General features: G+C 43.2%; 1 pseudogene; it reads right to left on the reverse strand.

Annotated features, from left to right (window-relative positions):
- Positions 1-1980: 1980 nt before the first annotated feature.
- LOC144783184 (uncharacterized) lies at positions 1981-2613 on the reverse strand (annotated as a pseudogene).
- Between the last annotated feature and the right edge of the window lie 3536 nt (positions 2614-6149).

The following is a 6149-nucleotide window of genomic DNA, read 5'->3' on the forward strand; positions in this document are numbered from 1 at the left end:
AATCACAGAAATATATTTTACATGTTCCCTTTTAGAGAGTCAACATATTTTTCATCCCACTTAAAGACCTGCTTTCACATATGACTGATTGCAATAAGCAGCTGTGGGTCCTTCCCGAAGCCTGGTGATAACATTTTTTGCCAAAGTTGATGCTGCATGAAGTGCAAGACACTGGGCATGCATACATTATAAAAGGTTGAGGTTGTTACATTGTACCATTTGCCCATTACAGTAACTGTCATTACAGTAACTGTTGAACATATTAATGCAGTAAGATATAGTTCAATTGTGTATGGGTTTAATATTTCAAAACTATATGTTTCCACTCCTTTATAAGCCTTGCTTTATCACTGAATTAATTTGCTTTAAAATGCACCATTTGGCAATCTTTTTTTCAATTTTTGTCTCTGGAGGAGAATCCAGCTTGGACTCCACATTTGTCCATTAAGCTTGCCCACGTCACTCACTACATAAAAGTCATACCAAACTTTTATGCTCCACCACTTTCAAATGTCACAAGTCACCACTGCAGATGCCAATCACTTGAGTCTTGAAGATGTCTGGAATGCCAATCTGCAATGACATTCAATTATCCAGGGAGGTAAACTGCTCTGACTGAGAGATTCATTTGAAGACAGTACTCCCAAAGGTTTTTGGTGAGATCTGCAAGAGATTTGGATCTTGAGGTGGTTTATATACCTGACTGCTGACAGATTGTTCATCTGTAAGAGGATAGTGCATTATGACCTGTCTTTGGTAGAAGATTGGATGGCAAAGGAACCTGCAAGCATCTCTAAATAGTTGTTTTGCAAGAATGACTCCTGACTTAACCATGTACCTCCAGTCGAGAATTGACCACATCTTGCACTCCAACCTGTCTGACTTACATCATACTCTAAGACAAGATCTGTGGCAGCAGAGAAAATTGTTCTCCTGTTCCAAGCGTCTAAGTGAGTCAGCAACCAAAGAAGTTCCTCTCTTGATTCTGGATCACGGGAAATGGGATCTCAATAGGTTAGGCCTCTGCGGAGATGTCACATTTATAATCTTTGACGGCTCCGATAATGAAGCGGGACAGGAACTATTGCTTGAATAAGCCAGAAGACCCTCAAGGTGAGCCAGAGATCTGAGGGAGAAATAAGTAAGGGATAAGGAATGCTGAATTCCTGTTTTATGAGAGCCACCTTGTGTTGAGGGAGTTGGGGGGTAGACCAACAGGTATCTATAAAGAACCCTAGGATCTCCAGACGTTGAGAAGTAATCAGTGCAGAAATCTCGATATTGATAAGGAAACCTAGGCGAAGTCGAAGGTCTCGAGAAAGATGCAAGTGTGAGAGAAGAACACTTTTGTTCTGGGCCATGATCAGAAAATCTTTGAGATGCGTAATTATTCTCACCCCCTGTGCCCTGAGGAAGGCTACAACAGATTTGAGAATCTTGGTGAAACACCAAGGAGCTGATGATAGGCCGAAGGGAAGAGATTTGAAATAGTAGAAGGAAGGACACCATTGAAACCGGAGATAATTCCTGTGTGTGGAATGAACCAGAATAGTAAGGTAAGCATCGTGAAGATCCAATATTACAAGCAAGTCTTCCTGGAGCAATATATCTCTGAGGTGGTGAATAGTCTCCATCTTGAAGTGATGACACATCATGAAGATATTGAAAATGTTTATGTTTATTACAAGGCGAAATGTTTTGTTCTTTATCTGTACCAAGAGGATGGTACTGAGAAAACTCATGGGGCCGGAGTCTATTATTTGTTCGATAGCTTGTTTTGCAAAACGAGACTGAATTTCGTCCTGGACCAGAAGGAATTGATCCTGAGAAAAATGAAGAGTACATGGATGTTTTAACTGCACAGGGGGCTGGCAGAGCTCTATGTAATACCCTTGAACCGTTTGTTTTACACAGGGATCTGTGGTGAGAGAAAGATAAGCATTCAGACAAAGAGCTAACCTGCCTACTACAGGAGGAAGGTCAGAACTGGAAACTCTTGCCTGAGTATTGCTCTCCTTTATTCCTATATCCCCTAGACCGGAAGACTCTGGATCAACAGTGATAGAATTTGGGTTTGTAACAAGTGTAGATGTCAACTTGGGTGCATTGCTCGAATGAGTCTCTGTTAAGGGATTGTCCCCTTGAGCAGCAACGGACAGCAAAGCGACTTCTGCCATTGCCAACCCTGGCAAAAACCAGAGAAGAAAAACTTTTCTTCAGGGAGAGCTGGGCCTTGTCCATCGTGGCAAATGTGGAGACATATTTTCTGAGTTCTTTAATAAAGGAATCCCCATACAGGAGGCCTTCAGCAAGTGGACCTTCTTCCTTACTGGAAAGACTGCTAAGATTGGGTTCTATTTTTAATAACATTCTTTTTTGCCTCTCTTGCGTAATGTGAGAGTTGGCATTGCCCAAAATGCATAGAGCCATTTGGGTCCAATTAGAGTGGGTATTGGAATCAACTTAAGTGCCCTCAATTCTTGCCTCTTCGACAAGCTCCAATATCCTGATAAGGGGACCAACCAAGTCTCAAATCCTGTCCTGGCAGTTGGACCAGGCTCTGTCAACCCCTTTCTTCTGAAACTTTCTGAATTTTGTAAAAACCATCAACATGTTTGGATCAATGACAAGAGTAGCCGTGTGTTGTTGAGAAGCGACGGACGGGGACATTCTGACTTTAATTTATTCCTAGATTTATCTAGAGCATGTCATAGATAAAATGAAACATACTCAGACATATGCTCCAAAGGGAACTTCTCTGCTGGAGTTTACCAATTGCACGTCTGGAAAAACCAAGATATCATGTGGTTGCATAAAAATTGAATTCTCCCATTTACAGAAATGATCAACCCATTAGAAACCTGCCGCTGTCTGGGCCTCCTAAAATATAGAATAAAAAAATATAAAGGATGGGGGAGCAACAGAGGCTCCAGGTAATGCAGCTGAGTAATGAGAAGTATGGAGAGGGGAAAAATGGAGGTGGACGTTGTAAAAAAACAAAAAACAAAGACAATCCATAGCAGCCTACATTTATTTCAAACTGAATATTCAATCTTTCAGTGAGATGCAGAATTCGAAGAGGGGCAGAAGAGGAAGAGAGCGCGGCTGTAAAAACGGAATTAAACCCTTCATCAGAGAAAACAGGAAGCCAGATAGACTCATATTAAAGAAATGACTTCCAAGCCTGAAAACGGTACGGTACAAAAAGAAATACGCTGTACAAATAAAAAACAATAGCCATTTACTCGGATAACATCATTATAAAGGCAACTGCATATCCGGAAATTCAGTGGGAATGTTACAGGTAGCAAAATTGTGAAGGACATGAGATGAATGGGTGTCCTCTGAGGAAATATTTGTCACAGCATGAAATGGAAAACTCCAGGGAGAAATCAATCATAGAGCTGGTGTAACAGAGGAAGTCTTCAGGAATATGCAGTATAGGACACGAGACCATAGCATGATTACATTTGGACAACAAATAGGAAGATTGTTGTATTACTAAAACTTGAGCCAATCAAAACACAATCTTTATAGACACCAATATTTCAATCCCAAAATTGATTGTTATAACAAAAAACAGGCCAGGGTAGAATTATAGGAGGGTTTAACACCCCCTTGTTGTTTAATGAATATGTGTATGGTGCTGTATTAAGGCCACATTACCTACAGGCTGATGTCAGTTGTAAAGTCTATGAGAGTTTTGTGGCACTAGTGGTGAACTAAACACGCACAGCAGAAATCACTACTGATACATATAGGAGACAGATCGAGCTTAATGGTGTCAACGCGGGAAGGCTTGGCTTTGGCAGCCGGTTGTGTCAGCTGGAATGAATGTTGCTGCCTCAAGAGTCCAGACCGGATGAGCTATGTGTTCTAAAGAAAATAAAATGTCCACAAACACGCAGTTACACATTTGAGACATGGTATTGAAGGCGACCAAAAAGTCAACATAAATGAGTATAACCAAGAGTTTGAGATACACGAATGTAAACACCATTCTGTTTGAGAAGAACAGGTCCCTAAAAGACTTCATTGCATTTTAAAGCGCTCAGTATACCACAAACATGACAGAGTGCATGTGAGGTTTGCACAACAACAGTGCAGTCTTTCTGTTTGGACACAAAAGCACCCAAAAGTAACGAATGATGAGATGTCTGAATATTTAGATACAGCCACTCAATTATATCACATCACACGGTGAACATGATCTAGCAGTTTGGATTGAGAACATCCGAAATGTTGAGCAGATACGTGCAAGGTGTAAAGAGCACTATAGATGGCAGAAGGAGATAGAAACACTGCGTTCCTGGCAGTGGTTAATTTGTAAAAAAAAAATATATATAATAGAAGTGCTCGGGCTCTTGTCAGGAGGCAGCTTGCACCCGCCCATTTCTCCTGTTAGCGCCACCTAAAACGGAACCAACTACTAAACATGAAAGTGGGGAGAGGGTCTGGCAAAATGGCCAAAGCTGCCGACTTCGGAGCTGTGGGTGGGGGTTCGAGTCTCGCCATCAGCTCAATATCCAGTGATTCTGGATGAATCACTCCACGGGCCAACCATATATTAACGTGTCCTTAACTGAGGCTCATGAAAAGTGCAGGAGATGATACATAAGTGCCGGTGTTCAGTACCTGAGCACCAGGAACCACCGGCTCAAATTAGGCACTACACAAAGTGCTAAGGCCAAGTAAAACCTAAGAATTACTATTTTATGAGAAATGGATGACGCTGACCTATTCACCTAGAAGTATCACATCTTCCTGCCTCTGTCTGACTGCAGGCGCTGCTTTTAATTATCCCACATGTTTCCTTGGTTTTAAGCATAGTTTTCATGGACCTTTAATATTTAATTATGATGGGCATGGCTCGGAATGGGAAGTAGTTTACACGCAAACAAAACATTTTAAGTAAACGCCCAACTCGCCTGGTGCAGCAGTCTGCCTGTTGCACAGTGTGCTCTGAGGCAATAGTACCTTGCTTCTGTGGCACATAAGCACACTAGCTATTTTCACCATACCACTACACCAAGAACCAGCTGCCCTCACAGTGAAAGTGGAAAAGGATTGGGTTTTCCTTTGACAAATAATACACTGACAGATGTTACAAGACCCACAGTTACTCTCGGTAGTAATGTGTCCTCATTTTCTCATTGCCTGGAGGCAGGCGCCGCTCTCGCATCAGCTGGCAAAATATTAGTGCCGGTGATGTAACTGAGAGGGGTGTGCATCACCGTGTGGACAGAGCCTGCCCCTCCCCCCCGGAAGTGGGATCAGCAAAGTAAGTATCAAAACTACTGGTGAGAAGCTTCCTCTGATAAAGTTTCCATATAAAAGGACTGTAAAGATGCACCTTGTACATAGGAGGCAGACACCTTGTTGATTGGAAGCAGGGTATTTATTTATATTTGATTAGCTTGCACACAGAGCGCCGAGCGTGTTCCTTCACACAGCTCCGGCACCCGAATGATCGCGATTGGAAGCGCGATCCAAAATGGCCACCGTTCACGCTACGTCGTCACATAACGTGAACAACTAGAGCGGCGACTCTACATATCTCCCCCTTTTTTGTCCAAACAAGAGGTGCAGTCTATGGGGGTATTAGAGCCCATCGCCCATTTTAAAGTCCCGGAATCTGGACGGTCGCACCACCATGCGCCTGCCTCTGGTGCACCTTACCGGAGTGGATGTAGCCTCCTTCTCAGCCGGAATCGTCGACTCCGCCTCCTTATCTTTGTGGACCGACACTCTCCCCTTGTCCGCTGGTTCTTCCTCTCTTTGTCTTGCAATGTTCGTATGTGGGGTACTTTCACCTTCTGATCCCCATCCTGTTTCTGTGCTGTCCTCTTCTCTTTCCTGTCTGTCTGTGCCATGTCCCGATGTGCCTTGGTCCATCACTTCGGGCTCTCGTGCCTCCGCGGTCCATTGCACTATTTTATTACATCGAGCCATGCGATCCTGGGACCACACATTCCCATCACTCAGCCTGGCCGCTCGGCCTAGTACTTCTCTAACTTGGAGCGGCCTGCTATATTTGCTGTCCCCTTTCCGTTGAAGTGTGGCCAACTTGACTCTCACCCATTCACCTTCTTCCAACTGTGTGTCCTTTACATTTCTCCTCTTATTGTAATGCTCCGAATATATTCTCT

The sequence above is a fragment of the Lissotriton helveticus genome, chromosome 9, assembly GCF_964261635.1.
Source record: "Lissotriton helveticus chromosome 9, aLisHel1.1, whole genome shotgun sequence".
NCBI lineage: Eukaryota > Metazoa > Chordata > Amphibia > Caudata > Salamandridae > Lissotriton > Lissotriton helveticus.